The sequence below is a fragment of the Notechis scutatus genome, chromosome 13 (assembly GCF_049901735.1).
Source record: "Notechis scutatus isolate UNSWTSFEM ecotype Mainland chromosome 13, rNotScu1.2, whole genome shotgun sequence".
Lineage (NCBI taxonomy): Eukaryota > Metazoa > Chordata > Lepidosauria > Squamata > Elapidae > Notechis > Notechis scutatus.
This window is the reverse complement of record NC_142021.1, coordinates 6,089,498-6,102,075: the sequence shown is the minus strand read 5'-3', so window position 1 is coordinate 6,102,075 and position 12,578 is coordinate 6,089,498.

Sequence of the window (12,578 nt, the reverse complement as noted above, 5' to 3'; positions counted from 1 at the left end):
CTGTTTCCCCCGGAAGCGTCAAGAGAAATGATACCACCTTGTTTCAAAGCCTTGTTGAAAATGTCCGGAACAAACGTTAATTTCTAATGTTGGATTTTCCCCTTTACCAGGGAGAGCCCCAGGGGTGTTAGGGTGTCTCCCCCCCCCCCCAGTATTTGTTTCCAGAGGGGGTAAATAATCTATGTACCAAGTAAATCTCCAGAATCCTAAAGCCTACAGACTTGATATTTGGCACCTATGTTCCTCTTGGCTTCTAGGTGCTCACTAAGAAAGGATTTTTCGAAGGGTAATCCCTTTGAAACATGTCACAATAACTCATTTTGATCACTTTGATCAAAACATTAGGGAACATAACCCTGTATTCTGCTCCACCCAAACCTCACTAACCTCTTTCCAAATTTAATTTGGTGTGTGGACATCTCCATGAATGGACCTGCATCCGTGGGTGGAATGGACACCTTCTATCCAGGTAATCCTCAATATACAACCAGAATTGAAACCATAACTTCGATTGCTCAGCAGTGAGCTGCTTACATAGGTCACATCCAATTTTATGTCCTTTTTTGCCACAGTTGTTAAGGAGATAATTGCCGTTGTTGTGTGGATCACATCATTGTGAACCACATCTGGATTCCCTAATTGCTTGTAGAAAGCTAGCTGGGATGGGAACACAAGGTGGTCCCATGACTCCAGGATGCTAAAAGAGTCAACATACATGCCCTGCCTGTGTGCATCAACCTACAACTAGCCGTTCAGTGAAGCGTACGAGAAAGGCTGAACCACATTCTGGTTTTTGTCACACTTCCCCATAAAGTGCAGTCACTGTGCACTGAACACTGCTATCACCAGACAAACAGTAATAGTCAGCCTCGTCTTCTGGTTGAACGTTGGAGATGGACAAGGTGGCCGAATTGGAGGAAGAATCGACAGAAGCAGAAAATCGCTCAGGGATTCCAGAAGGTCTCTTAGTATCGTCATAGATCACTAGTACTGGTTTAGTGCCAGGTTTCTGCTGATACCAGCTCACATAATAGTCAGAAAAACTACCCCCTGCCCTGGTACAGGCGATCCTGACTGTTCCTCCAGGGGATACCGACAGAGAAGGTGGCTGAGTCATGGTGAACTGGGCCAAGGCACCTGCAGGGGACAGAAAGGGGATGAAATGCATCTGAGATGCAACCACGGGAAAATGTTTTAATTTAGGTGAAAGGAAAAGGTGTGAGGAGAAGGGAACAATTCCAGCAAAGTAGAAATCTTCCAAGGAAGAGAAGAAGATGCTTGATCTTTGCCAGTCAAAGGGGATACTTTACCAGTGAAGTAGGTGAGGAGGGGGAGGAGGAAGAGGAACGGTTGGGCCATGGCAGAGAAATGGGCAAGGACTGATCTTCTGAAACCAGAGTTTCTTCTAGGTGGACCTCTTCTCTTGGCGCTTAAGTTGATCTGCAAGAAAGAGAGGCTGCAAAGGCATGCAAATACCCTTCCTGTTTCTGCCTTTTAAAGCCTCTAGATCTATTTCTAGGACAAGGGCAAGAGGTGGCTGGCAGGAGATTTCATTGGTGGGTCTCCACTGAAGGAGGAAGGAGGAAGGGCAGAGATTCCAACCCCACCTCTCTTTCCATAACATCCAGAATTGATTTGTCTTTAGGATTCCCAGATTGCATCATCTGGCAACTGAAGCAAAGGATCTGGTGGACAGGTGGACCATTGGGAAGAGCTGGTCCCCACAGTAAACTGCCCCCATATCATGAAATAAGGACCAACAGAAGCTTGAATGGCCCCCAGAAGCATATTGGGAGTTGACGCAGCTCATGAAGCAAAGGGGTAACCTGATACCTTTTCATTTACAGTCAGCTTGGGGTTCACTTCCAGGGCAACCCAATTGATAGCATGTTGCAGTAGCTCATTGGGGATGTGACCAAAGCATGTGTGACTATTTATTATTTATTTATTTGGTTTGTCCATTGCTTACAAGATAATAGTTATAAGTAAAAACATAGTTATGAATACATGGATACATATAAGAAAAATTAAAAAAAATAAAAGAAACAATAGGACAGGGACGGTAGGCACATTGGTGCGCTTATGCACGGCCCCTACAGACCTCTTAGGAAAGGGGTGAGGTCAATAGTAGACAGTCTAAGGTTAAAGTTTTTGGGGTTTGGGGAAGAAACCACAGAGTCAGGTAGAGTATTCCAGACATTGACCACTCTGTGGCTGAAGTTGTATTTCCTGCAATCAAGTTTGGTGCGATTAACCTTGAGTTTGTATCTATTGTGTGCTCTTGTATTGAAGCTGAAGTATTCACTGACAGGTAGGACATTGCAATGTATGATTTTATATATTATACTTAGATTGGACCAAAGGCGGCGTAGTTCTAGGTTTTCTAGATCTAGAATTTCGAATCTGGTGGCATAAGGTATTCTGCAACGAGTAGAGGAGTGGAGAATTCTTCTTGTGAAATATTTCTGGGCTTTCTCCACTGTGTTAATATCAGATAAGAACTGTATCCTTGTCCAACAAAGGACGCAACTCCTGCACAGCACAAATTGTGCAACAATCCTTCTGGGGTTGACTGTCTTTTGTTCCTCAAAGAAGGAGACAGGATTTCAGATCATTCCCCTGTAATGGAATGCGTGGTTGACCTTGAGGAAAGGAATGAAGTGATGCTGCCTGGGAAACAATATGATAAGAGGAGCAGGAGCCCAGAACCGCTTAATGGTCATAAGAAGAACCTTAGGAAAGACCCACCCTTGAGGTTGACACCAATGGGCAGTGGGAAGTTTCTACTTTCAGACTTGCAAAGGTTACGTTAATATAGCCTTACAATGAAATAGATTTAGTTTATATTGAGGTGGAGGGCTGACTTCCCCTTTATGCACACTGGCACTGTTGGATATTGCATAATCACAATTAGGATGAAGGATGGAAAATGACAACATCCAGAAGGTCTAAAACCCCAAAGACGTTCAATTGCCAGGGAAGAGTTGAAGTTTATTCTATCCCGTTCATCCCTACATCTTCCAGACAGAACCTCCCCAGTAACCAACTCGAATGGGGTCTTCAACCCCTTGCCCAGCATAGAAGCATGAAAGCCAGGGCAGAAACAACCTAGAAACTGGACGCTTCCCAGTATCCTAAGAGAAATGATGGAATAGGAGGCACCAAGGTCTGGTAGAGGTGTAGTTTATCCCCAAAGGAAATATACAGAGGGGAACTGTAAGTAAATTAAAAGAGTGGATCAGATAACAATCAACCACACACAATCACACAGTCCCCACACATTAGTCCACTTATATCATCTCCATTCCATGTTCTCCAAGACTGGTTCTATGCCTTTTTCACAGCCCGACATCCAACCTTTCTATACTTTGCTAAAAACCGGCATGCAAAGCCACCTGCCCCAACGCGAAGTGAAACTGCAGAAAAGGGTTAAGATGATTTCTCAGCTCTTTGGCAATTTCTCTTCTCACTGTGACTTGGGCACCCCCATCAGGGCACAAACAGGAATAATCAGCCTCATCTTTTGCAAAAACACTGGAGATGGACGAGGGGCTGAAATGAAGGGTCAGTAGAACTGGAAAAATCACTCCGGGATTCCAGAAGAGAAAAAACATACCTTTGCAAATTAAAGGGATATTTCCCAGTGGAAGATCGTAGGTCTGAAATAAGAAGGCAAAGAGAAGCTGAGATGCCATCAGACAGAAATGCAGTTTATTAAGGTTAGGAAAGTAGAAAGGACGAGAGGAGAGGTCCAAGTTGCCACAAAACTAGAAATGTTCCTAGGAGGAGAATTAAACGTTGAGCTCCTCATAGGAAGCAATATCTTACCACTGGAGTAGGGGAGGAGTAAGAATCCATGCAGAAACATTTGGGCCATGGCAGAGAAGTGGGCAACAGTTATATTTCGGAAAGCAACATTTCATTTCAATTGCCCCTTTCTCGACTTCTAAATTAAGTTGCAAGAAGAGGTGTTGCAAAATGATGCAAATATTTTCTCTGTCTATCCTTTTTTTTAGGGGTCCCCTTCATTCATTCCCTCAACCGCTAAAAAGGGGGTTCCCATAGGGTCTCATTTGTAAGACTCCCCTATCGGATAGGTTTAGGGGGCTGAAATCTGTAAGCCGCTCCCCCCAATTCAGGGAAGTGACCTGACTCCGAGGTTAGTGCAGAGTGTGCTAAAAGCAAAGGGAGGGGCTTCACCCAACACACACTAACCCCTCCCCAAATTCAGTTCAGCATGTGATCATCTCCACTAAGGGACCTGAGTCAGGGTGTTCAATGTACACCTTCTGTACAGGTAGCCCTTAATTTACAACGCAACTGAAACCAGCAAGGAGGTTCTTACAGGAGTCACATCCAATTTTACGACCCTCTTTGCCACTGCAGTTGTTAAGTGAATCATGCAGTCGTTAAGGGAATCTGGTTTCCCCCAATGACTTTGTAGAATCCTAGCTGGGGACGTCATGGACGGCGCTCACATGAAAAGACGGAACTGAAGCCATCTAAAATCAATTACCTGGCTCTATACAATTCTTTTGCAAAACCACCTGCAACCAATGTTGAGCGAAGCGTTCAAGGAAGGCTGAGCCGCCTTCTGGTTTTTGTCACACTTCTCCGTAAAGAGCAATCACTGTGCACTGATCATTGCTATCATAAGACAAACAGTAATAGTCAGCCTCGTCTTCTGCTTGGACGTTGGAGATGGACAAGGTGGCCGAATTGGAGGAAGAATCGACAGAAGCAGAAAATCGCGCAGGGATTCCAGAAGGTCTCTCAGTATTTTTATAGATCACTAGTACTGGTTTAGTGCCAGGTTTCTGCTGATACCAGCTCACATAATAGTCAGAAAAACTACCCCCTGCCCTGGTACAGGCGATCCTGACTGTTCCTCCAGGGGATACCGACAGAGAAGGTGGCTGAGTCATGGTGAACTGGGCAAAGGCACCTGCAGGGGACAGAAAAGGAATAAAATGCACCTAAGAGGCAACCAGTGGAAAATATTTTAATTCAGCTGAAAGAAAGGGAAAAAAGGTGTGAAGAGAAGGGAACAATTCCAGTAAAGTAGAAATCTTCCAAGGAAGAGAAGATGCTTGATCTTTGCCAGTCAAGGGGATACTTTACCAGTGAAGTAGGTGAGGAGGGAGAGGAGGAAGAGGAACCGTGGGGCCATGGCAGAGAAATGGGCAAGGACTGATCTTCTGAAAGCTAAGTTCCTTCTAGGTGGACCTCTTCTCCTCACGCTTAAGTTGATCTGCAAGAAAGAGAGGCTGCAAAGGCATGCAAATACCCTTCCTGTTTCTGCCTTTTAAAGCCTCTAGATCTATTGGTAGGACAAGGGCAAGAGGTAGCTGGCAGGAGATTTCATTCATGAGTCTCTAATGAAGGAGGAATGAAAAAGGCAGAGATTCCAACCCCACCTCTCTTCACATAACATCTAGAATTGATCTATTTTTAGGATTCCCAGAATTCAACATATTGGAAGCAAACAAAGAATATGATGGGCAAGTGGATCATTGGAAAGAGGTGGTCTATACAGTAAGCTGCTCCCATGCTATGAAAGTTTAATAAGGACCAATAGAACCTTCAATGGCCCCCAGAAGTATATTGGGAGGTAGTGCAGCTCATGAAGCAAAGGTGTAACCAGATACTTTTTCATCTACAGTCAGCTTGTGGTTCACTTCCAGGGCAACCCCATTGATAGCATGTTGCAGTGGTCCATTTGGGAAGTGACCAAAGCATGTGTGACCATAAGCACTGTATCCTTGTCCAAGAAAGGACGCAACTCCTGCACAGCACAAATTGTGCAACAATCCTTCTGGGGTTGACTGTCTTTTGTTCCTCAAAGAAGGAGACAGGATTTCAGATAATTCCCCTGTAATGGAATGCGTGGTTGACCTTGAGGAAAGGAAGGAAGAGATGCTGCCTGGGAAACAATCTGATAAGAGGAGCAGGAGCCCAGAACCGCTTAATGGTCATAAGAAGAACCTTAGGAAAGACCCACCCTTGAGGTTGACACCAATTGGCAGTGGGAAGTTTCTACTTTCAGACTTGCAAAGATTACATTAATATAGCCTTTCAATGAAGTAGATTTAGTTTGGAGGGCTGACTTCCCCTTTATGCACACTGGCTCTGTTGGACATTGTGCAATCACAATCAGGATCAAGGCTGGAAAATCACAACATCCAGAAGGTCCAAAGCCCCAAAGACGTTCAACTGTCAGGGTAGAGTTCAACTTTATTCTATCCCGTTCATCCCTACATCTTCCAGACAGAACCTCCCCAGTAACCAACTCGAATGGGGTCTTCAACCCCTTGCCCAGCATAGAAGCATGAAGGCCAGGGCAGAAACAACCTAGAAACTGGACGTTTCTCAGTATCCTAAGAGAAATGATGGAATAGGAGGCACCAAGGTCTGGTAGAGGTGTAGTTTATCCCCAAAGGAAATATACAGAGGGGAACTGTAAGTAAATTAAAAGAGTGGATCAGATAACAATCAACCACACACAATCACACAGTCCCCACACATTAGTCCACTTATATCATCTCCATTCCATGTTCTCCAAGACTGGTTCTATGCCTTTTTCACAGCCCGACATCAAACCTTTTTATACTTTGCTAAAAACCGGCATGCAAAGCCACCTGCCCCAACGCGAAGTGAAACTGCAGAAAAGGGTTAAGATGATTTCTCAGCTCTTTGGCAATTTCTCTTCTCACTGTGACTTGGGCACCCCCATCAGGGCACAAACAGGAATAATCAGCCTCATCTTTTGCACAAACGTTGGAGATGGACGAGGGACTGAAATGAAGGGTCAGTAGAACTGGAAAAATCACTCCGGGATTCCAGAAGAGAAAAAACATACCTTTGCAAATTAAAGGGATATTTCCCAGTGGAAGATCAGAGGTCTGGAATAAGAAGGCAAAGAGAAGCTGAGATGCCATCAGACAGAAATGCAGTTTATTAAGGTCAGGAAAGTAGAAAGGATGAGAGGAGAGGTCCAAGTTGCCACAAAACTAGAAATGTTCCTAGGAGGAGAATTAAATGTCGAGCTCCTCATAGGAAGCAATATCTTACCACTGGAGTAGGGGAGGAGTAAGAACCCAAGGAGAAACATTTGGGCCATGGCAGAGAAGTGGGCAACAGTTATATTTCGGAAAGCAACATTTCGTTTCAATTGCCCCTTTCTCGACTTCTAAATTAAGTTGCAAGAAGAGGTGTTGCAAAATGATGCAAATATTTTCTCTGTCTATCCTTTTTTTTAGGGGTCCCCTTCATTCATTCCCTCAACTGCTAAAAGGGGGTTCCCCTAGGATCTCATTTTTAAGACTCCCCTATGGGGTGGGGTTAGGGGTCTGAAATCTGTAAGCCGCTCCCCCAATTCAGGGAAGTGACCTGACTTCGAGGTTAGTGCAGAGTGTGCTAAAAGCAAAGGAAGGGGCTTCACCCAACACACACTAACCCCTCCCCAAATTCAGTTCAGCATGTGATCATCTCCACTAAGGGACCTGAGTCAGGGTCTTCAATGTACACCTTCTGTACAGGTTGCCCTCAATTTACGACACAACTGAAACCAGCAAGGAGGTTCTTACAGGAGTCACATCCAATTTTACAGCCGTCTTTGCCACTGCAGTTGTTAAGTGAATCATGCAGTCGTTAATTGAATCTGGTTTCCCCCATTGACTTTGTTTGTAGAATCCTAGCTGGGGACGTCATGGACGGGGCTCACATGGAAAGACGGAACTGAAACCATCTAGAATCAATTACCTGGCTGTATACAATTCTTTTGTAAGAATTGTAACCAAAGTTGAGCGAAGCGTTCAAGGAAGGCTGAGCCGCCTTCTGGTTTTTGTCACACTTCTCCATAAAGAGCAATCACTGTGCACTGAGAATTGCTATCATAAGACAAACAATAATAGTCAGCCTCGTCTACTGGTTGGACGTTGGAGATGGACAAGGTGGCCGAATTGGAGGAAGAATCAACAGAAGCAGAAAACCGCGCAGGGATTCCAGAAGGTCTCTCAGTATCGTCATAGATCACTGCTAGGGGTTTAGTGCCAGGTTTCTGCTGATACCAGCTCACATAGTAGCTAGCAATGCTACCCCCTGCCCTGGTACAGGCGATCCTGACTGTTCCTCCAGGGGATACCGACAGAGAAGGTGGCTGAGTCATGGTGAACTGGGCCAAGGCACCTGCAGGGGACAGAAAAGGGATGAAATGCATCTAAGATGCAACCACAGGAAAATGCTTTAATTTAGGTGAAAGGAAAAGGTGTGAGGAGAAGGAAACAATTCCAGCAAAGTAGAAATCTTCCAAGGAAGAGAAGATGCTTGATCTTTGCCAGTCAAGGGGATACTTTACCAGTGAAGTAGGTGAGGAGGGAGAGGAGGAAGAGGAACCGTGGGGCCATGGCAGAGAAATGGGCAAGGACTGATCTTCTGAAACCAAAGTTTCTTTGAGAAGGACCTCTTCTCCTCACCCTTAAGTTGATCTGCAAGAAAGAGAGGCTGCAAAGGTATGCAAATACCCTTCCTGTTTCTGCCTTTTAAAGCCTCTAGATCTATTTCTAGGACAAGGACAAGAGGTGGCCGGCAGGAGATTTCATTGGTGAGTCTCCACTGAAGGAGGAAGGAGGAAGATGGAGACTCCAACCCCACCTCTCTTCCCATATCATTCAGAATCTGTCTTTCTTTCACATTCTCCCATTTCAGGGTTGCTGGAGATCTGATTGACAGGTAGATCATTGGAAAGTGTTGGACCCTCCAGTGATTTGCTCCCATGCCATGATAGCTTTGTAAGGAGCTTGAATGATACCCAGAAGAACGTTTGGAGCTAGTGCAGCTCATAAAGCAAAGGTTAAAAGGTACTTTTTCAACTGTTTTCACCTTGTCAATTCTCTGCAAGGGTAGTCCCTTTGAAGCATGTAATTCATTTTGGAAGTGATCAAAACATTAGGGAACATAACCCTGTATTCTGCTCCACCCAAGCCTCACTAACCTCTTTCCAAATTTAATTTGGTGGGTGGACATCTCCATGAATGGACCTGCGTCCGTGGGTGGAATGGACACCTTCTACCCAGGTAATCCTTAATATAGAACCAGAATTGAAACCATAACTTCCATTGCTCAGCAATTAGCTTCTTACAGAGGTCACACCCAATTTTATGACCTTTTTACCACAGTTGTTAGAGAAATCATTGCTGTCATTGTGTGAATCACATCATTGTGAACCAATTCTGGCTTTCCTATTGCTTGTAGAAAGCTAACTGGGATGGGCACAGAGAGTGATCCCATGACCCCAGGATGCTAAAACAGTCAACATACATGCCCCGGCTGTGTGCATCAACCTACAACTAACGTTGAGTGAAGCGTTCAAGGAAGGCTGAGCCACCTTCTGGTTTTTGTCACACTTCCCCATAAAGGGCCATCACTGTGGGCTGCCAACTGCCATCATAAGACAAACAATAATAGTCAGCCTCGTCTTCTGGTTGGACGTTGGAGATGGACAAGGTGGCCGAATTGGAGGAAGAATCGACAGAAGCAGAAAATCGCTCAGGGATTCCAGAAGGTCTCTCAGTATCTTTATAGATCACTAGTACTGGTTTAGTGCCAGGTTTCTGCTGATACCAGCTCACATAATAGTCAGAAATGCTACCCCCTGCCCTGGTACAGGCGATCCTGACTGTTCCTCCAGGGGATACCGACAGAGAAGGTGGCTGAGTCATGGTGAACTGGCCCCAGGCACCTGCAGGGGACAGAAAAGGAATAAAATGCACCTAAGATGCAACCAGTGGAAAATGCTTTAATTCAGGTGAAAGGAAAAAGGGAAAAAGGTGTCAAGAGAAGGGAACAATTCCAGCAAAGTAGAAATCTTCCAAGGAAGAGAAGAAGATGCTTGATCTTTGCCAGTCAAAGGGGATACTTTACCAGTGAAGTAGGTGAGGAGGGAGAGGAGGAAAAGAAACCGTTGGGCCATGGCAGAGAAATGGGCAAGGACTGATCTTCTGAAACCAGAGTTCCTTCTAGGTGGACCTCTTCTCCTCACACTTAAGTTGAGCTGCAAGAAAGAGAGGCATGCAAATACCCTTCCTGTTTCTGCCTTTTAAAACCCCTAGATCTATTTCTAGGACAAGGGCAAGAGGTGTCTGGCAGGAGATTTCATTCGTGAGTCTCTAATGAAGGAGGAATGAAAAAGGCAGAGATTCCAACCCCACCTCTCTTCACATAACAACAACAATTGATCTATTTTTAGGATTCCCAGAATTCAACATATTGGAACCTAAGCAAAGAATATGATGGGCAAGTGGATCATTGGAAAGAGGTGGTCTATACAGCAAGCTGCTCCCATGCTATGAAATTTTAATAAAGACCACTTGAACCTTCAATGGCCTCCAGAAGTATATTGGGAGGTAGTGCAGCTCATGAAGCAAAGGTGTAACCTGATAACTTTTCATCTACAGTCAGCTTGTGGTTCACTTCCAGGGCAACCCCATTGATAGCATGTTGCAGTGGTCCATTTGGAAAGTGACCAAAGCATGTGTGACCATAAGCACTGTATCCTTGTCCAAGAAAGGATGCAACTCCTGCACAACACAAATTGTGCAACAATCCTTCTGGGGTTGACTGTCTTTTGTTCCTCAAAGAAGGAGACAGGATTTCAGATCATTCCCCTGTAATGGAATGCGTGGTTGACCTTGAGGAAAGGAAGGAAGTGATGCTGCCTGGGAAACAATCTGATAAGAGGAGCAGGAGCCCAGAACCGCTTAATGGTCATAAGAAGAACCTTAGGAAAGACCCACCCTTGAGGTTGACACCAATTGGCAGTGGGAAGTTTCTACTTTCAGACTTGCAAAGGTTACGTTAATATAGCCTTACAATGATGTAGATTTAGTTTATCTTGAGGTGGAGGGCTGACTTCCCCTTTATGCACACTGGCTCTGTTGGACACTGTGCAATCACAATCAGGATCAAGGCTGGAAAATCACAACATCCAGAAGGTCCAAAGCCCCAAAGACGTTCAATTGCCAGGGAAGAGTTGAAGTTTATTCTATCCCGTTCATCCCTACATAAGACTCCCCTATGGGGGGGGTGTTAGGGGGCTGAAATCTGTAAGCCGCTCCCCCAATTCAGGGAAGTGACCTGACTCCGAGGTTAGTGCAGAGTGTGCTAAAAGCAAAGGAAGGGGCTTCACCCAACACACACTAACCCCTCCCCAAATTCAGTTCAGCATGTGATCATCTCCACTAAGGGACCTGAGTCAGGGTGTTCAATGTACACCTTCTGTACAGGTAGCCCTTAATTTACGACACAACTGAAACCAGCAAGCAGGTTCTTACAGGAGTCACATCCAATTTTACGACCCTCTTTGCCACTGCAGTTGTTAAGTGAATCGTGCAGTCGTTAAGGGAATCTGGTTTCCCCCAATGACTTTGTAGAATCCTAGCTGGGGAGGTCATGGACGGGGCTCACATGAAAAGACGGAACTGAAACCATCTAAAATCAATTACCTGGCTCTATACAATTCTTTTGCAAAACCGCCTGCAACCAATGTTGAGCGAAGCATTCAAGGAAGGCTGAGCCGCCTTCTGGTTTTTGTCACACTTCTCCGTAAAGAGCAATCACTGTGCACTGACCATTGCTATCACTAGACAAACAGTAATAGTCAGCCTCATCTTCTGGTTGAACGTTGGAGATGGACAAGGTGGCCAAATTGGAGGAAGAATCGACAGAAGCAGAAAATCGCGCAGGGATTCCAGAAGGTCTCTCAGTATCTTTATAGATCACTGCTAGGGGTTTAGTGCCAGGTTTCTGCTGATACCAGCTCACATAATAGTCAGAAAAGCTACCCCCTGCCCTGGTACAGGCGATCCTGACTGTTCCTCCAGGGGATACCGACAGAGAAGGTGGCTGAGTCATGGTGAACTGGCCCCAGGAATCTGCAGGGGGGGAGAAAAGGGATGAAATGCATCTGAGATGCAACCAGAGGAAAATGTTTTAATTCAGATGGAAGAAAGGAAAAAAGGTGTGAACAGAAGGGAACAATTCCAGCAAAATAGAAATCTTCCAAGGAAGAGAAGAAGATGCTTGATCTTTGCCAGTCAAAGGGGATACTTTACCAGTGAAGTAGGTGAGGAGGGAGAGGAGGAAGAGGAACCGTGGGGCCATGGCAGAGAAATGGGCAAGGACTGATCTTCTGAAACCAGAGTTCCTTCTAGGTGGACCCCTTCTCCTCACGCTTAAGTTGATCTGCAAGAAAGCGAGTCTGCAAAGGCATGCAAATACCCTTCCTTTTCCTGCCTTTTAAAGCCTCTAGATCTATTTGTAGGACAAGGGCAAGAGGTGGCTGGCAGGAGATTTCATTGGTGAGTCTCCACTGAAGGAGGGAGGAGGAAAGGGAAGGGCAGGGATTCCAATCCCACCTCTCTTCCCATAAACATTCAGAATCTATCTGTCTTCCGCAGTCCCAGATTTTATCATCTGGCAACCTAAGCCAATGATCTCATGGACAGATGGACCTTTGATAAAGGTGGTTCCTGCTTTAAGTTGCCCCCATGCCATGAAAGCATTAGAAGGAGGACTAGAAC